The sequence below is a fragment of the Hyla sarda genome, unplaced genomic scaffold, assembly GCF_029499605.1.
Source record: "Hyla sarda isolate aHylSar1 unplaced genomic scaffold, aHylSar1.hap1 scaffold_1947, whole genome shotgun sequence".
NCBI lineage: Eukaryota > Metazoa > Chordata > Amphibia > Anura > Hylidae > Hyla > Hyla sarda.
In genome coordinates this window covers 1-27,349 of record NW_026608603.1, presented here as the reverse complement: position 1 = coordinate 27,349, position 27,349 = coordinate 1, and the positions used below count along the sequence as shown (strand labels likewise).

Sequence of the window (27,349 nt, the reverse complement as noted above, 5' to 3'; positions counted from 1 at the left end):
AAAAGAAGAAAAAGAAGAATAATACGCCCAGAAAAGAGGCGAAAAGGAGAAAAACGTAAAAAAACGTGAAAAAAAAGTAAGAGGAAGAGAAGGGAAAAAAAGGTGGAAATGGGTTTAAAAGTGATTTCGGCGGAGAATATATATATATATATATATATATATATATATATATATATATACGCGCACACACACACATATATATAAACGTATTCTCCGTTGAGATATTGCAGCCGCTGCTGTGTCCAGGCCCAGGAGCCTTAGCACTGTGCTGTGATGTCACTCAATACCACTGACATCACTAGGTGTAAACAACATCTCTCCTTTGCTGTGTATGTGACTATGGAGCTGTTTGGTGATGTCGTCTATTATGGCCTTCATAGAAGCAACAGGAGATTGTTGCATCCATCTAGAACCCTCAGAACTACAGTGCTATGATGTCACTCACTTCCACAGGCCTTGCAGAGTGTAAACAACAACAACCCAGCTTTGTTGTGTATGTAACCATAGGGATTTGTGATGTCACCTAGAACCTTCACAGCAGCGACAGCTTTATGAGGAGCATCAGCACTGCTCTGCCTGAGCAGAACCATCACCGCCATAGGTTGTCAAATAACCCGGATTTAACCCACACAGGTAAGTCCAATGGGGTGCAGGCATGTCCTCTATGCTTACAGCTTCCCGTGGGTGTTGGTTTGATACCGTTTGGGGACAGCCAAGGAGGCATCTGCAGGCAACAAAGGTAGGTGTGTGCTTGTGTGTGTGTTTCCTATGCAGATCCTAAGCCCAGTGTCACATGCAAGTAGGAGGAGTAAGAAGGGTTCCTGGCAAATCCGGGTTATGGATTGCATTTAAAAAGGCCCCGTGGGAGTGCAATGGGCCCCTGTCTTGCTGCTTAGCAATAATGGTATGGGTTTAGGTTCTGCTGTGTGTACTGGTGGTTGACTGCCCCCCAGCCCAGAGTGTGCATGGAAAATTGTCTGGCAGCCTCCCTGACAGCAAGCAGTGATAGTGCCCATGAAGGGGACCTTGTTGGGCCCGCCCCTTTCACGGTTATCGCTTCTCGGCCTTTTGGCTAAGATCAAGTGTAGTATCTGTTCTTATCAGTTTAATATCTGATACGTCCCCTATCTGGGGACCATATATTAAATGGATTTTTGAGAACGGGGGCCGATTTCGAAGCTTGCTTCCGTCGCCCTATGCATTGACCCGATATGGCAGTATCTTCGGGTACAGTGCACCACCCCCTTACAGGGTTAAAAAGAAAGATTCCTACTTTCATTGCTACCTGCTTGCTGGCTAGCCAGCTAGCCAGCCCTGTGGGCCTTGCTGCTGCAGCCAAAAAACAAAAGGTGGTGCTGCTGCTGCTGCTTCTGCTGCTTCTGCTTGTGTCTGGCCGCTGTTGGAGCGTCCAGGCACAGGACTTCTGCTGCTGCTGACTAAATGGCCTCCTTAATTGGATCATTTGAGTAGCCAGCACACCTGTGCAGGTAGGGCATGACATGATAGGCAGCTGCCTTGATAGCGGGTGGGTGCTGAATGTTCCTAATTGACAAAATAAGATTAATGCTTATGAAGAAATATAAAATCTCATCCCTTCCCCAATATCGCGCCACACCCCTACCCCTTAATTCCCTGGTTGAACTTGATGGACATATGTCTTTTTTCGACCGTACTAACTATGTAACTATGTAACATAACATGGGGGGGTCTCCTGGCTGTTCACACAGGTGTGTCATTGCTGTACATTGACCATGCATTGCTTCTGTGGTATTGCAAAGGCAAAGACAAATGCTTCCAGCCATCCATTGCACTAATGGATTGGTCATCAGCTGGCTGTCTATGTCCCGCATCAATATAGACCAAAGTACAGAGGGTTAGGCTATGCTATTGTGCACCTACCTGATGCATCAGAAGGTGCGAGGCCCTTGCTAAATTCTGTGCACAGACTTTGAGATCTATGCTTTAGACTGTATCTAAACCTGCTCCAACATGGACTGACATTCTGGCCTACTTTCAGCCGATGCGACTTGTCTGTCGCTGAACAGTCGCTTTTTATGTATTCAGCACCTATGTATAATGTTGTAAAAATGCTCTAGAAGCTAAAGTCGCAGAAATGTCACACATATTTGGCCTGCAACTTTCTGTGCGACAAATTCAGACAGGAAAAATCAGTATAAATCCTTAGAAAATTATCCCCCAGTGTCTCCATCTGCTGGCGGTATTGAATAAGCATTGCTGCACTGATGGGGTATGCATTAGACGAAAAAAAAGAAGAAAAAGAAGAATAATACGCCCAGAAAAGAGGCGAAAAGGAGAAAAACGTAAAAAAACGTGAAAAAAAAGTAAGAGGAAGAGAAGGGAAAAAAAGGTGGAAATGGGTTTAAAAGTGATTTCGGCGGAGAAATATATATATATATATATATATATATATATATATATATACGCGCACACACACACATATATATAAACGTATTCTCCGTTGAGATATTGCAGCCGCTGCTGTGTCCAGGCCCAGGAGCCTTAGCACTGTGCTGTGATGTCACTCAATACCACTGACATCACTAGGTGTAAACAACATCTCTCCTTTGCTGTGTATGTGACTATGGAGCTGTTTGGTGATGTCGTCTATTATGGCCTTCATAGAAGCAACAGGAGATTGTTGCATCCATCTAGAACCCTCAGAACTACAGTGCTATGATGTCACTCACTTCCACAGGCCTTGCAGAGTGTAAACAACAACAACCCAGCTTTGTTGTGTATGTAACCATAGGGATTTGTGATGTCACCTAGAACCTTCACAGCAGCGACAGCTTTATGAGGAGCATCAGCACTGCTCTGCCTGAGCAGAACCATCACCGCCATAGGTTGTCAAATAACCCGGATTTAACCCACACAGGTAAGTCCAATGGGGTGCAGGCATGTCCTCTATGCTTACAGCTTCCCGTGGGTGTTGGTTTGATACCGTTTGGGGACAGCCAAGGAGGCATCTGCAGGCAACAAAGGTAGGTGTGTGCTTGTGTGTGTGTTTCCTATGCAGATCCTAAGCCCAGTGTCACATGCAAGTAGGAGGAGTAAGAAGGGTTCCTGGCAAATCCGGGTTATGGATTGCATTTAAAAAGCCCCCGTGGGAGTGCAATGGGCCCCTGTCTTGCTGCTTAGCAATAATGGTATGGGTTTAGGTTCTGCTGTGTGTACTGGTGGTTGACTGCCCCCCAGCCCAGAGTGTGCATGGAAAATTGTCTGGCAGCCTCCCTGACAGCAAGCAGTGATAGTGCCCATGAAGGGGACCTTGTTGGGCCCGCCCCTTTCACGGTTATCGCTTCTCGGCCTTTTGGCTAAGATCAAGTGTAGTATCTGTTCTTATCAGTTTAATATCTGATACGTCCCCTATCTGGGGACCATATATTAAATGGATTTTTGAGAACGGGGGCCGATTTCGAAGCTTGCTTCCGTCGCCCTATGCATTGACCCGATATGGCAGTATCTTCGGGTACAGTGCACCACCCCCTTACAGGGTTAAAAAGAAAGATTCCTACTTTCATTGCTACCTGCTTGCTGGCTAGCCAGCTAGCCAGCCCTGTGGGCCTTGCTGCTGCAGCCAAAAAACAAAAGGTGGTGCTGCTGCTGCTGCTTCTGCTGCTTCTGCTTGTGTCTGGCCGCTGTTGGAGCGTCCAGGCACAGGACTTCTGCTGCTGCTGAATAAATGGCCTCCTTAATTGGATCATTTGAGTAGCCAGCACACCTGTGCAGGTAGGGCATGACATGATAGGCAGCTGCCTTGATAGCGGGTGGGTGCTGAATGTTCCTAATTGACAAAATAAGATTAATGCTTATGAAGAAATATAAAATCTCATCCCTTCCCCAATATCGCGCCACACCCCTACCCCTTAATTCCCTGGTTGAACTTGATGGACATATGTCTTTTTTCGACCGTACTAACTATGTAACTATGTAACATAACATGGGGGGGTCTCCTGGCTGTTCACACAGGTGTGTCATTGCTGTACATTGACCATGCATTGCTTCTGTGGTATTGCAAAGGCAAAGACAAATGCTTCCAGCCATCCATTGCACTAATGGATTGGTCATCAGCTGGCTGTCTATGTCCCGCATCAATATAGACCAAAGTACAGAGGGTTAGGCTATGCTATTGTGCACCTACCTGATGCATCAGAAGGTGCGAGGCCCTTGCTAAATTCTGTGCACAGACTTTGAGATCTATACTTTAGACTGTATCTAAACCTGCTCCAACATGGACTGACATTCTGGCCTACTTTCAGCCGATGCGACTTGTCTGTCGCTGAACAGTCGCTTTTTATGTATTCAGCACCTATGTATAATGTTGTAAAAATGCTCTAGAAGCTAAAGTCGCAGAAATGTCACACATATTTGGCCTGCAACTTTCTGTGCGACAAATTCAGACAGGAAAAATCAGTATAAATCCTTAGAAAATTATCCCCCAGTGTCTCCATCTGCTGGCGGTATTGAATAAGCATTGCTGCACTGATGGGGTATGCATTAGACGAAAAAAAAGAAGAAAAAGAAGAATAATACGCCCAGAAAAGAGGCGAAAAGGAGAAAAACGTAAAAAAACGTGAAAAAAAAGTAAGAGGAAGAGAAGGGAAAAAAAGGTGGAAATGGGTTTAAAAGTGATTTTGGCGGAGAAATATATATATATATATATATATATATATATATATATATATATATATATATACGCGCACACACACACATATATATAAACGTATTCTCCGTTGAGATATTGCAGCCGCTGCTGTGTCCAGGCCCAGGAGCCTTAGCACTGTGCTGTGATGTCACTCAATACCACTGACATCACTAGGTGTAAACAACATCTCTCCTTTGCTGTGTATGTGACTATGGAGCTGTTTGGTGATGTCGTCTATTATGGCCTTCATAGAAGCAACAGGAGATTGTTGCATCCATCTAGAACCCTCAGAACTACAGTGCTATGATGTCACTCACTTCCACAGGCCTTGCAGAGTGTAAACAACAACAACCCAGCTTTGTTGTGTATGTAACCATAGGGATTTGTGATGTCACCTAGAACCTTCACAGCAGCGACAGCTTTATGAGGAGCATCAGCACTGCTCTGCCTGAGCAGAACCATCACCGCCATAGGTTGTCAAATAACCCGGATTTAACCCACACAGGTAAGTCCAATGGGGTGCAGGCATGTCCTCTATGCTTACAGCTTCCCGTGGGTGTTGGTTTGATACCGTTTGGGGACAGCCAAGGAGGCATCTGCAGGCAACAAAGGTAGGTGTGTGCTTGTGTGTGTGTTTCCTATGCAGATCCTAAGCCCAGTGTCACATGCAAGTAGGAGGAGTAAGAAGGGTTCCTGGCAAATCCGGGTTATGGATTGCATTTAAAAAGGCCCCGTGGGAGTGCAATGGGCCCCTGTCTTGCTGCTTAGCAATAATGGTATGGGTTTAGGTTCTGCTGTGTGTACTGGTGGTTGACTGCCCCCCAGCCCAGAGTGTGCATGGAAAATTGTCTGGCAGCCTCCCTGACAGCAAGCAGTGATAGTGCCCATGAAGGGGACCTTGTTGGGCCCGCCCCTTTCACGGTTATCGCTTCTCGGCCTTTTGGCTAAGATCAAGTGTAGTATCTGTTCTTATCAGTTTAATATCTGATACGTCCCCTATCTGGGGACCATATATTAAATGGATTTTTGAGAACGGGGGCCGATTTCGAAGCTTGCTTCCGTCGCCCTATGCATTGACCCGATATGGCAGTATCTTCGGGTACAGTGCACCACCCCCTTACAGGGTTAAAAAGAAAGATTCCTACTTTCATTGCTACCTGCTTGCTGGCTAGCCAGCTAGCCAGCCCTGTGGGCCTTGCTGCTGCAGCCAAAAAACAAAAGGTGGTGCTGCTGCTGCTGCTTCTGCTTGTGTCTGGCCGCTGTTGGAGCGTCCAGGCACAGGACTTCTGCTGCTGCTGACTAAATGGCCTCCTTAATTGGATCATTTTAGTAGCCAGCACACCTGTGCAGGTAGGGCATGACATGATAGGCAGCTGCCTTGATAGCGGGTGGGTGCTGAATGTTCCTAATTGACAAAATAAGATTAATGCTTATGAAGAAATATAAAATCTCATCCCTTCCCCAATATCGCGCCACACCCCTACCCCTTAATTCCCTGGTTGAACTTGATGGACATATGTCTTTTTTCGACCGTACTAACTATGTAACTATGTAACATAACATGGGGGGGGGGGGGTCTCCTGGCTGTTCACACAGGTGTGTCATTGCTGTACATTGACCATGCATTGCTTCTGTGGTATTGCAAAGGCAAAGACAAATGCTTCCAGCCATCCATTGCACTAATGGATTGGTCATCAGCTGGCTGTCTATGTCCCGCATCAATATAGACCAAAGTACAGAGGGTTAGGCTATGCTATTGTGCACCTACCTGATGCATCAGAAGGTGCGAGGCCCTTGCTAAATTCTGTGCACAGACTTTGAGATCTATACTTTAGACTGTATCTAAACCTGCTCCAACATGGACTGACATTCTGGCCTACTTTCAGCCGATGCGACTTGTCTGTCGCTGAACAGTCGCTTTTTATGTATTCAGCACCTATGTATAATGTTGTAAAAATGCTCTAGAAGCTAAAGTCGCAGAAATGTCACACATATTTGGCCTGCAACTTTCTGTGCGACAAATTCAGACAGGAAAAATCAGTATAAATCCTTAGAAAATTATCCCCCAGTGTCTCCATCTGCTGGCGGTATTGAATAAGCATTGCTGCACTGATGGGGTATGCATTAGACGAAAAAAAAGAAGAAAAAGAAGAATAATACGCCCAGAAAAGAGGCGAAAAGGAGAAAAACGTAAAAAAACGTGAAAAAAAAGTAAGAGGAAGAGAAGGGAAAAAAAGGTGGAAATGGGTTTAAAAGTGATTTCGGCGGAGAAATATATATATATATATATATATATATATATATATATATATATACGCGCACACACACACATATATATAAACGTATTCTCCGTTGAGATATTGCAGCCGCTGCTGTGTCCAGGCCCAGGAGCCTTAGCACTGTGCTGTGATGTCACTCAATACCACTGACATCACTAGGTGTAAACAACATCTCTCCTTTGCTGTGTATGTGACTATGGAGCTGTTTGGTGATGTCGTCTATTATGGCCTTCATAGAAGCAACAGGAGATTGTTGCATCCATCTAGAACCCTCAGAACTACAGTGCTATGATGTCACTCACTTCCACAGGCCTTGCAGAGTGTAAACAACAACAACCCAGCTTTGTTGTGTATGTAACCATAGGGATTTGTGATGTCACCTAGAACCTTCACAGCAGCGACAGCTTTATGAGGAGCATCAGCACTGCTCTGCCTGAGCAGAACCATCACCGCCATAGGTTGTCAAATAACCCGGATTTAACCCACACAGGTAAGTCCAATGGGGTGCAGGCATGTCCTCTATGCTTACAGCTTCCCGTGGGTGTTGGTTTGATACCGTTTGGGGACAGCCAAGGAGGCATCTGCAGGCAACAAAGGTAGGTGTGTGCTTGTGTGTGTGTTTCCTATGCAGATCCTAAGCCCAGTGTCACATGCAAGTAGGAGGAGTAAGAAGGGTTCCTGGCAAATCCGGGTTATGGATTGCATTTAAAAAGGCCCCGTGGGAGTGCAATGGGCCCCTGTCTTGCTGCTTAGCAATAATGGTATGGGTTTAGGTTCTGCTGTGTGTACTGGTGGTTGACTGCCCCCCAGCCCAGAGTGTGCATGGAAAATTGTCTGGCAGCCTCCCTGACAGCAAGCAGTGATAGTGCCCATGAAGGGGACCTTGTTGGGCCCGCCCCTTTCACGGTTATCGCTTCTCGGCCTTTTGGCTAAGATCAAGTGTAGTATCTGTTCTTATCAGTTTAATATCTGATACGTCCCCTATCTGGGGACCATATATTAAATGGATTTTTGAGAACGGGGGCCGATTTCGAAGCTTGCTTCCGTCGCCCTATGCATTGACCCGATATGGCAGTATCTTCGGGTACAGTGCACCACCCCCTTACAGGGTTAAAAAGAAAGATTCCTACTTTCATTGCTACCTGCTTGCTGGCTAGCCAGCTAGCCAGCCCTGTGGGCCTTGCTGCTGCAGCCAAAAAACAAAAGGTGGTGCTGCTGCTGCTGCTTCTGCTGCTTCTGCTTGTGTCTGGCCGCTGTTGGAGCGTCCAGGCACAGGACTTCTGCTGCTGCTGACTAAATGGCCTCCTTAATTGGATCATTTGAGTAGCCAGCACACCTGTGCAGGTAGGGCATGACATGATAGGCAGCTGCCTTGATAGCGGGTGGGTGCTGAATGTTCCTAATTGACAAAATAAGATTAATGCTTATGAAGAAATATAAAATCTCATCCCTTCCCCAATATCGCGCCACACCCCTACCCCTTAATTCCCTGGTTGAACTTGATGGACATATGTCTTTTTTCGACCGTACTAACTATGTAACTATGTAACATAACATGGGGGGGGGGGGGGGGGGGGTCTCCTGGCTGTTCACACAGGTGTGTCATTGCTGTACATTGACCATGCATTGCTTCTGTGGTATTGCAAAGGCAAAGACAAATGCTTCCAGCCATCCATTGCACTAATGGATTGGTCATCAGCTGGCTGTCTATGTCCCGCATCAATATAGACCAAAGTACAGAGGGTTAGGCTATGCTATTGTGCACCTACCTGATGCATCAGAAGGTGCGAGGCCCTTGCTAAATTCTGTGCACAGACTTTGAGATCTATACTTTAGACTGTATCTAAACCTGCTCCAACATGGACTGACATTCTGGCCTACTTTCAGCCGATGCGACTTGTCTGTCGCTGAACAGTCGCTTTTTATGTATTCAGCACCTATGTATAATGTTGTAAAAATGCTCTAGAAGCTAAAGTCGCAGAAATGTCACACATATTTGGCCTGCAACTTTCTGTGCGACAAATTCAGACAGGAAAAATCAGTATAAATCCTTAGAAAATTATCCCCCAGTGTCTCCATCTGCTGGCGGTATTGAATAAGCATTGCTGCACTGATGGGGTATGCATTAGACGAAAAAAAAGAAGAAAAAGAAGAATAATACGCCCAGAAAAGAGGCGAAAAGGAGAAAAACGTAAAAAAACGTGAAAAAAAAGTAAGAGGAAGAGAAGGGAAAAAAAGGTGGAAATGGGTTTAAAAGTGATTTCGGCGGAGAATATATATATATATATATATATATATATATATATATATATATATATATACGCGCACACACACACATATATATAAACGTATTCTCCGTTGAGATATTGCAGCCGCTGCTGTGTCCAGGCCCAGGAGCCTTAGCACTGTGCTGTGATGTCACTCAATACCACTGACATCACTAGGTGTAAACAACATCTCTCCTTTGCTGTGTATGTGACTATGGAGCTGTTTGGTGATGTCGTCTATTATGGCCTTCATAGAAGCAACAGGAGATTGTTGCATCCATCTAGAACCCTCAGAACTACAGTGCTATGATGTCACTCACTTCCACAGGCCTTGCAGAGTGTAAACAACAACAACCCAGCTTTGTTGTGTATGTAACCATAGGGATTTGTGATGTCACCTAGAACCTTCACAGCAGCGACAGCTTTATGAGGAGCATCAGCACTGCTCTGCCTGAGCAGAACCATCACCGCCATAGGTTGTCAAATAACCCGGATTTAACCCACACAGGTAAGTCCAATGGGGTGCAGGCATGTCCTCTATGCTTACAGCTTCCCGTGGGTGTTGGTTTGATACCGTTTGGGGACAGCCAAGGAGGCATCTGCAGGCAACAAAGGTAGGTGTGTGCTTGTGTGTGTGTTTCCTATGCAGATCCTAAGCCCAGTGTCACATGCAAGTAGGAGGAGTAAGAAGGGTTCCTGGCAAATCCGGGTTATGGATTGCATTTAAAAAGGCCCCGTGGGAGTGCAATGGGCCCCTGTCTTGCTGCTTAGCAATAATGGTATGGGTTTAGGTTCTGCTGTGTGTACTGGTGGTTGACTGCCCCCCAGCCCAGAGTGTGCATGGAAAATTGTCTGGCAGCCTCCCTGACAGCAAGCAGTGATAGTGCCCATGAAGGGGACCTTGTTGGGCCCGCCCCTTTCACGGTTATCGCTTCTCGGCCTTTTGGCTAAGATCAAGTGTAGTATCTGTTCTTATCAGTTTAATATCTGATACGTCCCCTATCTGGGGACCATATATTAAATGGATTTTTGAGAACGGGGGCCGATTTCGAAGCTTGCTTCCGTCGCCCTATGCATTGACCCGATATGGCAGTATCTTCGGGTACAGTGCACAAAAAAAAAAAAAAAAAAAAAAAAAAAAAAAAAATCTGTTATTATCAGTTTAATATCTGATACGTCCCCTATCTGGGGACCATATATTAAATGGATTTTTGAGAACGGGGGCCGATTTCGAAGCTTGCTTCCGTCGCCCTATGCATTGACCCGATATGGCAGTATCTTCGGGTACAGTGCACCACCCCCTTACAGGGTTAAAAAGAAAGATTCCTACTTTCATTGCTACCTGCTTGCTGGCTAGCCAGCTAGCCAGCCCTGTGGGCCTTGCTGCTGCAGCCAAAAAACAAAAGGTGGTGCTGCTGCTGCTGCTTCTGCTGCTTCTGCTTGTGTCTGGCCGCTGTTGGAGCGTCCAGGCACAGGACTTCTGCTGCTGCTGACTAAATGGCCTCCTTAATTGGATCATTTGAGTAGCCAGCACACCTGTGCAGGTAGGGCATGACATGATAGGCAGCTGCCTTGATAGCGGGTGGGTGCTGAATGTTCCTAATTGACAAAATAAGATTAATGCTTATGAAGAAATATAAAATCTCATCCCTTCCCCAATATCGCGCCACACCCCTACCCCTTAATTCCCTGGTTGAACTTGATGGACATATGTCTTTTTTCGACCGTACTAACTATGTAACTATGTAACATAACATGGGGGGGGGGGGGGGGGGGGTCTCCTGGCTGTTCACACAGGTGTGTCATTGCTGTACATTGACCATGCATTGCTTCTGTGGTATTGCAAAGGCAAAGACAAATGCTTCCAGCCATCCATTGCACTAATGGATTGGTCATCAGCTGGCTGTCTATGTCCCGCATCAATATAGACCAAAGTACAGAGGGTTAGGCTATGCTATTGTGCACCTACCTGATGCATCAGAAGGTGCGAGGCCCTTGCTAAATTCTGTGCACAGACTTTGAGATCTATACTTTAGACTGTATCTAAACCTGCTCCAACATGGACTGACATTCTGGCCTACTTTCAGCCGATGCGACTTGTCTGTCGCTGAACAGTCGCTTTTTATGTATTCAGCACCTATGTATAATGTTGTAAAAATGCTCTAGAAGCTAAAGTCGCAGAAATGTCACACATATTTGGCCTGCAACTTTCTGTGCGACAAATTCAGACAGGAAAAATCAGTATAAATCCTTAGAAAATTATCCCCCAGTGTCTCCATCTGCTGGCGGTATTGAATAAGCATTGCTGCACTGATGGGGTATGCATTAGACGAAAAAAAAGAAGAAAAAGAAGAATAATACGCCCAGAAAAGAGGCGAAAAGGAGAAAAACGTAAAAAAACGTGAAAAAAAAGTAAGAGGAAGAGAAGGGAAAAAAAGGTGGAAATGGGTTTAAAAGTGATTTCGGCGGAGAAATATATATATATATATATATATATATATATATATATATATATATATATATATATACGCGCACACACACACATATATATAAACGTATTCTCCGTTGAGATATTGCAGCCGCTGCTGTGTCCAGGCCCAGGAGCCTTAGCACTGTGCTGTGATGTCACTCAATACCACTGACATCACTAGGTGTAAACAACATCTCTCCTTTGCTGTGTATGTGACTATGGAGCTGTTTGGTGATGTCGTCTATTATGGCCTTCATAGAAGCAACAGGAGATTGTTGCATCCATCTAGAACCCTCAGAACTACAGTGCTATGATGTCACTCACTTCCACAGGCCTTGCAGAGTGTAAACAACAACAACCCAGCTTTGTTGTGTATGTAACCATAGGGATTTGTGATGTCACCTAGAACCTTCACAGCAGCGACAGCTTTATGAGGAGCATCAGCACTGCTCTGCCTGAGCAGAACCATCACCGCCATAGGTTGTCAAATAACCCGGATTTAACCCACACAGGTAAGTCCAATGGGGTGCAGGCATGTCCTCTATGCTTACAGCTTCCCGTGGGTGTTGGTTTGATACCGTTTGGGGACAGCCAAGGAGGCATCTGCAGGCAACAAAGGTAGGTGTGTGCTTGTGTGTGTGTTTCCTATGCAGATCCTAAGCCCAGTGTCACATGCAAGTAGGAGGAGTAAGAAGGGTTCCTGGCAAATCCGGGTTATGGATTGCATTTAAAAAGGCCCCGTGGGAGTGCAATGGGCCCCTGTCTTGCTGCTTAGCAATAATGGTATGGGTTTAGGTTCTGCTGTGTGTACTGGTGGTTGACTGCCCCCCAGCCCAGAGTGTGCATGGAAAATTGTCTGGCAGCCTCCCTGACAGCAAGCAGTGATAGTGCCCATGAAGGGGACCTTGTTGGGCCCGCCCCTTTCACGGTTATCGCTTCTCGGCCTTTTGGCTAAGATCAAGTGTAGTATCTGTTCTTATCAGTTTAATATCTGATACGTCCCCTATCTGGGGACCATATATTAAATGGATTTTTGAGAACGGGGGCCGATTTCGAAGCTTGCTTCCGTCGCCCTATGCATTGACCCGATATGGCAGTATCTTCGGGTACAGTGCACCACCCCCTTACAGGGTTAAAAAGAAAGATTCCTACTTTCATTGCTACCTGCTTGCTGGCTAGCCAGCTAGCCAGCCCTGTGGGCCTTGCTGCTGCAGCCAAAAAACAAAAGGTGGTGCTGCTGCTGCTGCTTCTGCTGCTTCTGCTTGTGTCTGGCCGCTGTTGGAGCGTCCAGGCACAGGACTTCTGCTGCTGCTGACTAAATGGCCTCCTTAATTGGATCATTTGAGTAGCCAGCACACCTGTGCAGGTAGGGCATGACATGATAGGCAGCTGCCTTGATAGCGGGTGGGTGCTGAATGTTCCTAATTGACAAAATAAGATTAATGCTTATGAAGAAATATAAAATCTCATCCCTTCCCCAATATCGCGCCACACCCCTACCCCTTAATTCCCTGGTTGAACTTGATGGACATATGTCTTTTTTCGACCGTACTAACTATGTAACTATGTAACATAACATGGGGGGGGGGGTCTCCTGGCTGTTCACACAGGTGTGTCATTGCTGTACATTGACCATGCATTGCTTCTGTGGTATTGCAAAGGCAAAGACAAATGCTTCCAGCCATCCATTGCACTAATGGATTGGTCATCAGCTGGCTGTCTATGTCCCGCATCAATATAGACCAAAGTACAGAGGGTTAGGCTATGCTATTGTGCACCTACCTGATGCATCAGAAGGTGCAAGGCCCTTGCTAAATTCTGTGCACAGACTTTGAGATCTATACTTTAGACTGTATCTAAACCTGCTCCAACATGGACTGACATTCTGGCCTACTTTCAGCCGATGCGACTTGTCTGTCGCTGAACAGTCGCTTTTTATGTATTCAGCACCTATGTATAATGTTGTAAAAATGCTCTAGAAGCTAAAGTCGCAGAAATGTCACACATATTTGGCCTGCAACTTTCTGTGCGACATCAGACAGGAAAAATCAGTATAAATCCTTAGAAAATTATCCCCCAGTGTCTCCATCTGCTGGCGGTATTGAATAAGCATTGCTGCACTGATGGGGTATGCATTAGACGAAAAAAAAGAAGAAAAAGAAGAATAATACGCCCAGAAAAGAGGCGAAAAGGAGAAAAACGTAAAAAAACGTGAAAAAAAAGTAAGAGGAAGAGAAGGGAAAAAAAGGTGGAAATGGGTTTAAAAGTGATTTCGGCGGAGATATATATATATATATATATATATATATATATATATATATATATATATATACGCGCACACACACACATATATATAAACGTATTCTCCGTTGAGATATTGCAGCCGCTGCTGTGTCCAGGCCCAGGAGCCTTAGCACTGTGCTGTGATGTCACTCAATACCACTGACATCACTAGGTGTAAACAACATCTCTCCTTTGCTGTGTATGTGACTATGGAGCTGTTTGGTGATGTCGTCTATTATGGCCTTCATAGAAGCAACAGGAGATTGTTGCATCCATCTAGAACCCTCAGAACTACAGTGCTATGATGTCACTCACTTCCACAGGCCTTGCAGAGTGTAAACAACAACAACCCAGCTTTGTTGTGTATGTAACCATAGGGATTTGTGATGTCACCTAGAACCTTCACAGCAGCGACAGCTTTATGAGGAGCATCAGCACTGCTCTGCCTGAGCAGAACCATCACCGCCATAGGTTGTCAAATAACCCGGATTTAACCCACACAGGTAAGTCCAATGGGGTGCAGGCATGTCCTCTATGCTTACAGCTTCCCGTGGGTGTTGGTTTGATACCGTTTGGGGACAGCCAAGGAGGCATCTGCAGGCAACAAAGGTAGGTGTGTGCTTGTGTGTGTGTTTCCTATGCAGATCCTAAGCCCAGTGTCACATGCAAGTAGGAGGAGTAAGAAGGGTTCCTGGCAAATCCGGGTTATGGATTGCATTTAAAAAGGCCCCGTGGGAGTGCAATGGGCCCCTGTCTTGCTGCTTAGCAATAATGGTATGGGTTTAGGTTCTGCTGTGTGTACTGGTGGTTGACTGCCCCCCAGCCCAGAGTGTGCATGGAAAATTGTCTGGCAGCCTCCCTGACAGCAAGCAGTGATAGTGCCCATGAAGGGGACCTTGTTGGGCCCGCCCCTTTCACGGTTATCGCTTCTCGGCCTTTTGGCTAAGATCAAGTGTAGTATCTGTTCTTATCAGTTTAATATCTGATACGTCCCCTATCTGGGGACCATATATTAAATGGATTTTTGAGAACGGGGGCCGATTTCGAAGCTTGCTTCCGTCGCCCTATGCATTGACCCGATATGGCAGTATCTTCGGGTACAGTGCACCACCCCCTTACAGGGTTAAAAAGAAAGATTCCTACTTTCATTGCTACCTGCTTGCTGGCTAGCCAGCTAGCCAGCCCTGTGGGCCTTGCTGCTGCAGCCAAAAAACAAAAGGTGGTGCTGCTGCTGCTGCTTCTGCTGCTTCTGCTTGTGTCTGGCCGCTGTTGGAGCGTCCAGGCACAGGACTTCTGCTGCTGCTGACTAAATGGCCTCCTTAATTGGATCATTTGAGTAGCCAGCACACCTGTGCAGGTAGGGCATGACATGATAGGCAGCTGCCTTGATAGCGGGTGGGTGCTGAATGTTCCTAATTGACAAAATAAGATTAATGCTTATGAAGAAATATAAAATCTCATCCCTTCCCCAATATCGCGCCACACCCCTACCCCTTAATTCCCTGGTTGAACTTGATGGACATATGTCTTTTTTCGACCGTACTAACTATGTAACTATGTAACATAACATGGGGGGGGGGGTCTCCTGGCTGTTCACACAGGTGTGTCATTGCTGTACATTGACCATGCATTGCTTCTGTGGTATTGCAAAGGCAAAGACAAATGCTTCCAGCCATCCATTGCACTAATGGATTGGTCATCAGCTGGCTGTCTATGTCCCGCATCAATATAGACCAAAGTACAGAGGGTTAGGCTATGCTATTGTGCACCTACCTGATGCATCAGAAGGTGCAAGGCCCTTGCTAAATTCTGTGCACAGACTTTGAGATCTATACTTTAGACTGTATCTAAACCTGCTCCAACATGGACTGACATTCTGGCCTACTTTCAGCCGATGCGACTTGTCTGTCGCTGAACAGTCGCTTTTTATGTATTCAGCACCTATGTATAATGTTGTAAAAATGCTCTAGAAGCTAAAGTCGCAGAAATGTCACACATATTTGGCCTGCAACTTTCTGTGCGACAAATTCAGACAGGAAAAATCAGTATAAATCCTTAGAAAATTATCCCCCAGTGTCTCCATCTGCTGGCGGTATTGAATAAGCATTGCTGCACTGATGGGGTATGCATTAGACGAAAAAAAAGAAGAAAAAGAAGAATAATACGCCCAGAAAAGAGGCGAAAAGGAGAAAAACGTAAAAAAACGTGAAAAAAAAGTAAGAGGAAGAGAAGGGAAAAAAAGGTGGAAATGGGTTTAAAAGTGATTTCGGCGGAGAAATATATATATATATATATATATATATATATATATATATATATATACGCGCACACACACACATATATATAAACGTATTCTCCGTTGAGATATTGCAGCCGCTGCTGTGTCCAGGCCCAGGAGCCTTAGCACTGTGCTGTGATGTCACTCAATACCACTGACATCACTAGGTGTAAACAACATCTCTCCTTTGCTGTGTATGTGACTATGGAGCTGTTTGGTGATGTCGTCTATTATGGCCTTCATAGAAGCAACAGGAGATTGTTGCATCCATCTAGAACCCTCAGAACTACAGTGCTATGATGTCACTCACTTCCACAGGCCTTGCAGAGTGTAAACAACAACAACCCAGCTTTGTTGTGTATGTAACCATAGGGATTTGTGATGTCACCTAGAACCTTCACAGCAGCGACAGCTTTATGAGGAGCATCAGCACTGCTCTGCCTGAGCAGAACCATCACCGCCATAGGTTGTCAAATAACCCGGATTTAACCCACACAGGTAAGTCCAATGGGGTGCAGGCATGTCCTCTATGCTTACAGCTTCCCGTGGGTGTTGGTTTGATACCGTTTGGGGACAGCCAAGGAGGCATCTGCAGGCAACAAAGGTAGGTGTGTGCTTGTGTGTGTGTTTCCTATGCAGATCCTAAGCCCAGTGTCACATGCAAGTAGGAGGAGTAAGAAGGGTTCCTGGCAAATCCGGGTTATGGATTGCATTTAAAAAGGCCCCGTGGGAGTGCAATGGGCCCCTGTCTTGCTGCTTAGCAATAATGGTATGGGTTTAGGTTCTGCTGTGTGTACTGGTGGTTGACTGCCCCCCAGCCCAGAGTGTGCATGGAAAATTGTCTGGCAGCCTCCCTGACAGCAAGCAGTGATAGTGCCCATGAAGGGGACCTTGTTGGGCCCGCCCCTTTCACGGTTATCGCTTCTCGGCCTTTTGGCTAAGATCAAGTGTAGTATCTGTTCTTATCAGTTTAATATCTGATACGTCCCCTATCTGGGGACCATATATTAAATGGATTTTTGAGAACGGGGGCCGATTTCGAAGCTTGCTTCCGTCGCCCTATGCATTGACCCGATATGGCAGTATCTTCGGGTACAGTGCACCACCCCCTTACAGGGTTAAAAAGAAAGATTCCTACTTTCATTGCTACCTGCTTGCTGGCTAGCCAGCTAGCCAGCCCTGTGGGCCTTGCTGCTGCAGCCAAAAAACAAAAGGTGGTGCTGCTGCTGCTGCTTCTGCTGCTTCTGCTTGTGTCTGGCCGCTGTTGGAGCGTCCAGGCACAGGACTTCTGCTGCTGCTGACTAAATGGCCTCCTTAATTGGATCATTTGAGTAGCCAGCACACCTGTGCAGGTAGGGCATGACATGATAGGCAGCTGCCTTGATAGCGGGTGGGTGCTGAATGTTCCTAATTGACAAAATAAGATTAATGCTTATGAAGAAATATAAAATCTCATCCCTTCCCCAATATCGCGCCACACCCCTACCCCTTAATTCCCTGGTTGAACTTGATGGACATATGTCTTTTTTCGACCGTACTAACTATGTAACTATGTAACATAACATGGGGGGGGGGGTCTCCTGGCTGTTCACACAGGTGTGTCATTGCTGTACATTGACCATGCATTGCTTCTGTGGTATTGCAAAGGCAAAGACAAATGCTTCCAGCCATCCATTGCACTAATGGATTGGTCATCAGCTGGCTGTCTATGTCCCGCATCAATATAGACCAAAGTACAGAGGGTTAGGCTATGCTATTGTGCACCTACCTGATGCATCAGAAGGTGCAAGGCCCTTGCTAAATTCTGTGCACAGACTTTGAGATCTATACTTTAGACTGTATCTAAACCTGCTCCAACATGGACTGACATTCTGGCCTACTTTCAGCCGATGCGACTTGTCTGTCGCTGAACAGTCGCTTTTTATGTATTCAGCACCTATGTATAATGTTGTAAAAATGCTCTAGAAGCTAAAGTCGCAGAAATGTCACACATATTTGGCCTGCAACTTTCTGTGCGACAAATTCAGACAGGAAAAATCAGTATAAATCCTTAGAAAATTATCCCCCAGTGTCTCCATCTGCTGGCGGTATTGAATAAGCATTGCTGCACTGATGGGGTATGCATTAGACGAAAAAAAAGAAGAAAAAGAAGAATAATACGCCCAGAAAAGAGGCGAAAAGGAGAAAAACGTAAAAAAACGTGAAAAAAAAGTAAGAGGAAGAGAAGGGAAAAAAAGGTGGAAATGGGTTTAAAAGTGATTTCGGCGGAGAAATATATATATATATATATATATATATATATATATATATATATATATATACGCGCACACACACACATATATATAAACGTATTCTCCGTTGAGATATTGCAGCCGCTGCTGTGTCCAGGCCCAGGAGCCTTAGCACTGTGCTGTGATGTCACTCAATACCACTGACATCACTAGGTGTAAACAACATCTCTCCTTTGCTGTGTATGTGACTATGGAGCTGTTTGGTGATGTCGTCTATTATGGCCTTCATAGAAGCAACAGGAGATTGTTGCATCCATCTAGAACCCTCAGAACTACAGTGCTATGATGTCACTCACTTCCACAGGCCTTGCAGAGTGTAAACAACAACAACCCAGCTTTGTTGTGTATGTAACCATAGGGATTTGTGATGTCACCTAGAACCTTCACAGCAGCGACAGCTTTATGAGGAGCATCAGCACTGCTCTGCCTGAGCAGAACCATCACCGCCATAGGTTGTCAAATAACCCGGATTTAACCCACACAGGTAAGTCCAATGGGGTGCAGGCATGTCCTCTATGCTTACAGCTTCCCGTGGGTGTTGGTTTGATACCGTTTGGGGACAGCCAAGGAGGCATCTGCAGGCAACAAAGGTAGGTGTGTGCTTGTGTGTGTGTTTCCTATGCAGATCCTAAGCCCAGTGTCACATGCAAGTAGGAGGAGTAAGAAGGGTTCCTGGCAAATCCGGGTTATGGATTGCATTTAAAAAGGCCCCGTGGGAGTGCAATGGGCCCCTGTCTTGCTGCTTAGCAATAATGGTATGGGTTTAGGTTCTGCTGTGTGTACTGGTGGTTGACTGCCCCCCAGCCCAGAGTGTGCATGGAAAATTGTCTGGCAGCCTCCCTGACAGCAAGCAGTGATAGTGCCCATGAAGGGGACCTTGTTGGGCCCGCCCCTTTCACGGTTATCGCTTCTCGGCCTTTTGGCTAAGATCAAGTGTAGTATCTGTTCTTATCAGTTTAATATCTGATACGTCCCCTATCTGGGGACCATATATTAAATGGATTTTTGAGAACGGGGGCCGATTTCGAAGCTTGCTTCCGTCGCCCTATGCATTGACCCGATATGGCAGTATCTTCGGGTACAGTGCACCACCCCCTTACAGGGTTAAAAAGAAAGATTCCTACTTTCATTGCTACCTGCTTGCTGGCTAGCCAGCTAGCCAGCCCTGTGGGCCTTGCTGCTGCAGCCAAAAAACAAAAGGTGGTGCTGCTGCTGCTGCTTCTGCTGCTTCTGCTTGTGTCTGGCCGCTGTTGGAGCGTCCAGGCACAGGACTTCTGCTGCTGCTGACTAAATGGCCTCCTTAATTGGATCATTTGAGTAGCCAGCACACCTGTGCAGGTAGGGCATGACATGATAGGCAGCTGCCTTGATAGCGGGTGGGTGCTGAATGTTCCTAATTGACAAAATAAGATTAATGCTTATGAAGAAATATAAAATCTCATCCCTTCCCCAATATCGCGCCACACCCCTACCCCTTAATTCCCTGGTTGAACTTGATGGACATATGTCTTTTTTCGACCGTACTAACTATGTAACTATGTAACATAACATGGGGGGGGGGGTCTCCTGGCTGTTCACACAGGTGTGTCATTGCTGTACATTGACCATGCATTGCTTCTGTGGTATTGCAAAGGCAAAGACAAATGCTTCCAGCCATCCATTGCACTAATGGATTGGTCATCAGCTGGCTGTCTATGTCCCGCATCAATATAGACCAAAGTACAGAGGGTTAGGCTATGCTATTGTGCACCTACCTGATGCATCAGAAGGTGCAAGGCCCTTGCTAAATTCTGTGCACAGACTTTGAGATCTATACTTTAGACTGTATCTAAACCTGCTCCAACATGGACTGACATTCTGGCCTACTTTCAGCCGATGCGACTTGTCTGTCGCTGAACAGTCGCTTTTTATGTATTCAGCACCTATGTATAATGTTGTAAAAATGCTCTAGAAGCTAAAGTCGCAGAAATGTCACACATATTTGGCCTGCAACTTTCTGTGCGACAAATTCAGACAGGAAAAATCAGTATAAATCCTTAGAAAATTATCCCCCAGTGTCTCCATCTGCTGGCGGTATTGAATAAGCATTGCTGCACTGATGGGGTATGCATTAGACGAAAAAAAAGAAGAAAAAGAAGAATAATACGCCCAGAAAAGAGGCGAAAAGGAGAAAAACGTAAAAAAACGTGAAAAAAAAGTAAGAGGAAGAGAAGGGAAAAAAAGGTGGAAATGGGTTTAAAAGTGATTTCGGCGGAGAAATATATATATATATATATATATATATATATATATATATATATATACGCGCACACACACACATATATATAAACGTATTCTCCGTTGAGATATTGCAGCCGCTGCTGTGTCCAGGCCCAGGAGCCTTAGCACTGTGCTGTGATGTCACTCAATACCACTGACATCACTAGGTGTAAACAACATCTCTCCTTTGCTGTGTATGTGACTATGGAGCTGTTTGGTGATGTCGTCTATTATGGCCTTCATAGAAGCAACAGGAGATTGTTGCATCCATCTAGAACCCTCAGAACTACAGTGCTATGATGTCACTCACTTCCACAGGCCTTGCAGAGTGTAAACAACAACAACCCAGCTTTGTTGTGTATGTAACCATAGGGATTTGTGATGTCACCTAGAACCTTCACAGCAGCGACAGCTTTATGAGGAGCATCAGCACTGCTCTGCCTGAGCAGAACCATCACCGCCATAGGTTGTCAAATAACCCGGATTTAACCCACACAGGTAAGTCCAATGGGGTGCAGGCATGTCCTCTATGCTTACAGCTTCCCGTGGGTGTTGGTTTGATACCGTTTGGGGACAGCCAAGGAGGCATCTGCAGGCAACAAAGGTAGGTGTGTGCTTGTGTGTGTGTTTCCTATGCAGATCCTAAGCCCAGTGTCACATGCAAGTAGGAGGAGTAAGAAGGGTTCCTGGCAAATCCGGGTTATGGATTGCATTTAAAAAGGCCCCGTGGGAGTGCAATGGGCCCCTGTCTTGCTGCTTAGCAATAATGGTATGGGTTTAGGTTCTGCTGTGTGTACTGGTGGTTGACTGCCCCCCAGCCCAGAGTGTGCATGGAAAATTGTCTGGCAGCCTCCCTGACAGCAAGCAGTGATAGTGCCCATGAAGGGGACCTTGTTGGGCCCGCCCCTTTCACGGTTATCGCTTCTCGGCCTTTTGGCTAAGATCAAGTGTAGTATCTGTTCTTATCAGTTTAATATCTGATACGTCCCCTATCTGGGGACCATATATTAAATGGATTTTTGAGAACGGGGGCCGATTTCGAAGCTTGCTTCCGTCGCCCTATGCATTGACCCGATATGGCAGTATCTTCGGGTACAGTGCACCACCCCCTTACAGGGTTAAAAAGAAAGATTCCTACTTTCATTGCTACCTGCTTGCTGGCTAGCCAGCTAGCCAGCCCTGTGGGCCTTGCTGCTGCAGCCAAAAAACAAAAGGTGGTGCTGCTGCTGCTGCTTCTGCTGCTTCTGCTTGTGTCTGGCCGCTGTTGGAGCGTCCAGGCACAGGACTTCTGCTGCTGCTGACTAAATGGCCTCCTTAATTGGATCATTTGAGTAGCCAGCACACCTGTGCAGGTAGGGCATGACATGATAGGCAGCTGCCTTGATAGCGGGTGGGTGCTGAATGTTCCTAATTGACAAAATAAGATTAATGCTTATGAAGAAATATAAAATCTCATCCCTTCCCCAATATCGCGCCACACCCCTACCCCTTAATTCCCTGGTTGAACTTGATGGACATATGTCTTTTTTCGACCGTACTAACTATGTAACTATGTAACATAACATGGGGGGGGGGGGGGGGGGGGTCTCCTGGCTGTTCACACAGGTGTGTCATTGCTGTACATTGACCATGCATTGCTTCTGTGGTATTGCAAAGGCAAAAACAAATGCTTCCAGCCATCCATTGCACTAATGGATTGGTCATCAGCTGGCTGTCTATGTCCCGCATCAATATAGACCAAAGTACAGAGGGTTAGGCTATGCTATTGTGCACCTACCTGATGCATCAGAAGGTGCGAGGCCCTTGCTAAATTCTGTGCACAGACTTTGAGATCTATACTTTAGACTGTATCTAAACCTGCTCCAACATGGACTGACATTCTGGCCTACTTTCAGCCGATGCGACTTGTCTGTCGCTGAACAGTCGCTTTTTATGTATTCAGCACCTATGTATAATGTTGTAAAAATGCTCTAGAAGCTAAAGTCGCAGAAATGTCACACATATTTGGCCTGCAACTTTCTGTGCGACAAATTCAGACAGGAAAAATCAGTATAAATCCTTAGAAAATTATCCCCCAGTGTCTCCATCTGCTGGCGGTATTGAATAAGCATTGCTGCACTGATGGGGTATGCATTAGACGAAAAAAAAGAAGAAAAAGAAGAATAATACGCCCAGAAAAGAGGCGAAAAGGAGAAAAACGTAAAAAAACGTGAAAAAAAAGTAAGAGGAAGAGAAGGGAAAAAAAGGTGGAAATGGGTTTAAAAGTGATTTCGGCGGAGAAATATATATATATATATATATATATATATATATATATATATATATATATACGCGCACACACACACATATATATAAACGTATTCTCCGTTGAGATATTGCAGCCGCTGCTGTGTCCAGGCCCAGGAGCCTTAGCACTGTGCTGTGATGTCACTCAATACCACTGACATCACTAGGTGTAAACAACATCTCTCCTTTGCTGTGTATGTGACTATGGAGCTGTTTGGTGATGTCGTCTATTATGGCCTTCATAGAAGCAACAGGAGATTGTTGCATCCATCTAGAACCCTCAGAACTACAGTGCTATGATGTCACTCACTTCCACAGGCCTTGCAGAGTGTAAACAACAACAACCCAGCTTTGTTGTGTATGTAACCATAGGGATTTGTGATGTCACCTAGAACCTTCACAGCAGCGACAGCTTTATGAGGAGCATCAGCACTGCTCTGCCTGAGCAGAACCATCACCGCCATAGGTTGTCAAATAACCCGGATTTAACCCACACAGGTAAGTCCAATGGGGTGCAGGCATGTCCTCTATGCTTACAGCTTCCCGTGGGTGTTGGTTTGATACCGTTTGGGGACAGCCAAGGAGGCATCTGCAGGCAACAAAGGTAGGTGTGTGCTTGTGTGTGTGTTTCCTATGCAGATCCTAAGCCCAGTGTCACATGCAAGTAGGAGGAGTAAGAAGGGTTCCTGGCAAATCCGGGTTATGGATTGCATTTAAAAAGGCCCCGTGGGAGTGCAATGGGCCCCTGTCTTGCTGCTTAGCAATAATGGTATGGGTTTAGGTTCTGCTGTGTGTACTGGTGGTTGACTGCCCCCCAGCCCAGAGTGTGCATGGAAAATTGTCTGGCAGCCTCCCTGACAGCAAGCAGTGATAGTGCCCATGAAGGGGACCTTGTTGGGCCCGCCCCTTTCACGGTTATCGCTTCTCGGCCTTTTGGCTAAGATCAAGTGTAGTATCTGTTCTTATCAGTTTAATATCTGATACGTCCCCTATCTGGGGACCATATATTAAATGGATTTTTGAGAACGGGGGCCGATTTCGAAGCTTGCTTCCGTCGCCCTATGCATTGACCCGATATGGCAGTATCTTCGGGTACAGTGCACCACCCCCTTACAGGGTTAAAAAGAAAGATTCCTACTTTCATTGCTACCTGCTTGCTGGCTAGCCAGCTAGCCAGCCCTGTGGGCCTTGCTGCTGCAGCCAAAAAACAAAAGGTGGTGCTGCTGCTGCTGCTTCTGCTGCTTCTGCTTGTGTCTGGCCGCTGTTGGAGCGTCCAGGCACAGGACTTCTGCTGCTGCTGACTAAATGGCCTCCTTAATTGGATCATTTGAGTAGCCAGCACACCTGTGCAGGTAGGGCATGACATGATAGGCAGCTGCCTTGATAGCGGGTGGGTGCTGAATGTTCCTAATTGACAAAATAAGATTAATGCTTATGAAGAAATATAAAATCTCATCCCTTCCCCAATATCGCGCCACACCCCTACCCCTTAATTCCCTGGTTGAACTTGATGGACATATGTCTTTTTTCGACCGTACTAACTATGTAACTATGTAACATAACATGGGGGGGGGGGGGGGGGGGTCTCCTGGCTGTTCACACAGGTGTGTCATTGCTGTACATTGACCATGCATTGCTTCTGTGGTATTGCAAAGGCAAAGACAAATGCTTCCAGCCATCCATTGCACTAATGGATTGGTCATCAGCTGGCTGTCTATGTCCCGCATCAATATAGACCAAAGTACAGAGGGTTAGGCTATGCTATTGTGCACCTACCTGATGCATCAGAAGGTGCGAGGCCCTTGCTAAATTCTGTGCACAGACTTTGAGATCTATACTTTAGACTGTATCTAAACCTGCTCCAACATGGACTGACATTCTGGCCTACTTTCAGCCGATGCGACTTGTCTGTCGCTGAACAGTCGCTTTTTATGTATTCAGCACCTATGTATAATGTTGTAAAAATGCTCTAGAAGCTAAAGTCGCAGAAATGTCACACATATTTGGCCTGCAACTTTCTGTGCGACAAATTCAGACAGGAAAAATCAGTATAAATCCTTAGAAAATTATCCCCCAGTGTCTCCATCTGCTGGCGGTATTGAATAAGCATTGCTGCACTGATGGGGTATGCATTAGACGAAAAAAAAGAAGAAAAAGAAGAATAATACGCCCAGAAAAGAGGCGAAAAGGAGAAAAACGTAAAAAAACGTGAAAAAAAAGTAAGAGGAAGAGAAGGGAAAAAAAGGTGGAAATGGGTTTAAAAGTGATTTCGGCGGAGAATATATATATATATATATATATATATATATATATATATATATATATGTATATATACGCGCACACACACACATATATATAAACGTATTCTCCGTTGAGATATTGCAGCCGCTGCTGTGTCCAGGCCCAGGAGCCTTAGCACTGTGCTGTGATGTCACTCAATACCACTGACATCACTAGGTGTAAACAACATCTCTCCTTTGCTGTGTATGTGACTATGGAGCTGTTTGGTGATGTCGTCTATTATGGCCTTCATAGAAGCAACAGGAGATTGTTGCATCCATCTAGAACCCTCAGAACTACAGTGCTATGATGTCACTCACTTCCACAGGCCTTGCAGAGTGTAAACAACAACAACCCAGCTTTGTTGTGTATGTAACCATAGGGATTTGTGATGTCACCTAGAACCTTCACAGCAGCGACAGCTTTATGAGGAGCATCAGCACTGCTCTGCCTGAGCAGAACCATCACCGCCATAGGTTGTCAAATAACCCGGATTTAACCCACACAGGTAAGTCCAATGGGGTGCAGGCATGTCCTCTATGCTTACAGCTTCCCGTGGGTGTTGGTTTGATACCGTTTGGGGACAGCCAAGGAGGCATCTGCAGGCAACAAAGGTAGGTGTGTGCTTGTGTGTGTGTTTCCTATGCAGATCCTAAGCCCAGTGTCACATGCAAGTAGGAGGAGTAAGAAGGGTTCCTGGCAAATCCGGGTTATGGATTGCATTTAAAAAGGCCCCGTGGGAGTGCAATGGGCCCCTGTCTTGCTGCTTAGCAATAATGGTATGGGTTTAGGTTCTGCTGTGTGTACTGGTGGTTGACTGCCCCCCAGCCCAGAGTGTGCATGGAAAATTGTCTGGCAGCCTCCCTGACAGCAAGCAGTGATAGTGCCCATGAAGGGGACCTTGTTGGGCCCGCCCCTTTCACGGTTATCGCTTCTCGGCCTTTTGGCTAAGATCAAGTGTAGTATCTGTTCTTATCAGTTTAATATCTGATACGTCCCCTATCTGGGGACCATATATTAAATGGATTTTTGAGAACGGGGGCCGATTTCGAAGCTTGCTTCCGTCGCCCTATGCATTGACCCGATATGGCAGTATCTTCGGGTACAGTGCACCACCCCCTTACAGGGTTAAAAAGAAAGATTCCTACTTTCATTGCTACCTGCTTGCTGGCTAGCCAGCTAGCCAGCCCTGTGGGCCTTGCTGCTGCAGCCAAAAAACAAAAGGTGGTGCTGCTGCTGCTGCTTCTGCTGCTTCTGCTTGTGTCTGGCCGCTGTTGGAGCGTCCAGGCACAGGACTTCTGCTGCTGCTGACTAAATGGCCTCCTTAATTGGATCATTTGAGTAGCCAGCACACCTGTGCAGGTAGGGCATGACATGATAGGCAGCTGCCTTGATAGCGGGTGGGTGCTGAATGTTCCTAATTGACAAAATAAGATTAATGCTTATGAAGAAATATAAAATCTCATCCCTTCCCCAATATCGCGCCACACCCCTACCCCTTAATTCCCTGGTTGAACTTGATGGACATATGTCTTTTTTCGACCGTACTAACTATGTAACTATGTAACATAACATGGGGGGGGGGGGGGGGGTCTCCTGGCTGTTCACACAGGTGTGTCATTGCTGTACATTGACCATGCATTGCTTCTGTGGTATTGCAAAGGCAAAGACAAATGCTTCCAGCCATCCATTGCACTAATGGATTGGTCATCAGCTGGCTGTCTATGTCCCGCATCAATATAGACCAAAGTACAGAGGGTTAGGCTATGCTATTGTGCACCTACCTGATGCATCAGAAGGTGCGAGGCCCTTGCTAAATTCTGTGCACAGACTTTGAGATCTATACTTTAGACTGTATCTAAACCTGCTCCAACATGGACTGACATTCTGGCCTACTTTCAGCCGATGCGACTTGTCTGTCGCTGAACAGTCGCTTTTTATGTATTCAGCACCTATGTATAATGTTGTAAAAATGCTCTAGAAGCTAAAG

The 27,349-nt window shown here is 45.9% G+C and overlaps 12 non-coding genes and 1 pseudogene across 12 annotated transcripts; all 13 read left to right on the top strand.

Annotated features, from left to right (window-relative positions):
• The first annotated feature begins 1,052 nt into the window (after positions 1-1,052).
• Positions 1,053-1,243, top strand: LOC130316698 (U2 spliceosomal RNA). Its single transcript, XR_008863975.1, has one exon. It is a non-coding gene; the product is annotated as a U2 spliceosomal RNA (small nuclear RNA).
• A 2,072-nt stretch (positions 1,244-3,315) lies between these two features.
• LOC130316697 (U2 spliceosomal RNA) lies at positions 3,316-3,506 on the top strand. Its single transcript, XR_008863974.1, has one exon. It is a non-coding gene; the product is annotated as a U2 spliceosomal RNA (small nuclear RNA).
• Positions 3,507-5,590: 2,084 nt separating this feature from the next.
• Positions 5,591-5,781, top strand: LOC130316696 (U2 spliceosomal RNA). Its single transcript, XR_008863973.1, has one exon. It is a non-coding gene; the product is annotated as a U2 spliceosomal RNA (small nuclear RNA).
• A 2,073-nt stretch (positions 5,782-7,854) lies between these two features.
• On the top strand, positions 7,855-8,045 carry LOC130316695 (U2 spliceosomal RNA). Its single transcript, XR_008863972.1, has one exon. It is a non-coding gene; the product is annotated as a U2 spliceosomal RNA (small nuclear RNA).
• A 2,094-nt stretch (positions 8,046-10,139) lies between these two features.
• LOC130316711 (U2 spliceosomal RNA) lies at positions 10,140-10,330 on the top strand. Its single transcript, XR_008863986.1, has one exon. It is a non-coding gene; the product is annotated as a U2 spliceosomal RNA (small nuclear RNA).
• An 11-nt stretch (positions 10,331-10,341) lies between these two features.
• Positions 10,342-10,512, top strand: LOC130316714 (U2 spliceosomal RNA; annotated as a pseudogene).
• A 2,101-nt stretch (positions 10,513-12,613) lies between these two features.
• On the top strand, positions 12,614-12,804 carry LOC130316694 (U2 spliceosomal RNA). Its single transcript, XR_008863971.1, has one exon. It is a non-coding gene; the product is annotated as a U2 spliceosomal RNA (small nuclear RNA).
• A 2,083-nt stretch (positions 12,805-14,887) lies between these two features.
• LOC130316692 (U2 spliceosomal RNA) lies at positions 14,888-15,078 on the top strand. Its single transcript, XR_008863970.1, has one exon. It is a non-coding gene; the product is annotated as a U2 spliceosomal RNA (small nuclear RNA).
• Positions 15,079-17,160: 2,082 nt separating this feature from the next.
• On the top strand, positions 17,161-17,351 carry LOC130316718 (U2 spliceosomal RNA). The gene has a single exon (XR_008863990.1). It is a non-coding gene; the product is annotated as a U2 spliceosomal RNA (small nuclear RNA).
• A 2,086-nt stretch (positions 17,352-19,437) lies between these two features.
• Positions 19,438-19,628, top strand: LOC130316717 (U2 spliceosomal RNA). The gene has a single exon (XR_008863989.1). It is a non-coding gene; the product is annotated as a U2 spliceosomal RNA (small nuclear RNA).
• A 2,082-nt stretch (positions 19,629-21,710) lies between these two features.
• On the top strand, positions 21,711-21,901 carry LOC130316715 (U2 spliceosomal RNA). Its single transcript, XR_008863988.1, has one exon. It is a non-coding gene; the product is annotated as a U2 spliceosomal RNA (small nuclear RNA).
• Positions 21,902-23,996: 2,095 nt separating this feature from the next.
• Positions 23,997-24,187, top strand: LOC130316703 (U2 spliceosomal RNA). Its single transcript, XR_008863980.1, has one exon. It is a non-coding gene; the product is annotated as a U2 spliceosomal RNA (small nuclear RNA).
• Positions 24,188-26,286: 2,099 nt separating this feature from the next.
• LOC130316691 (U2 spliceosomal RNA) lies at positions 26,287-26,477 on the top strand. The gene has a single exon (XR_008863969.1). It is a non-coding gene; the product is annotated as a U2 spliceosomal RNA (small nuclear RNA).
• Positions 26,478-27,349: the final 872 nt, after the last annotated feature.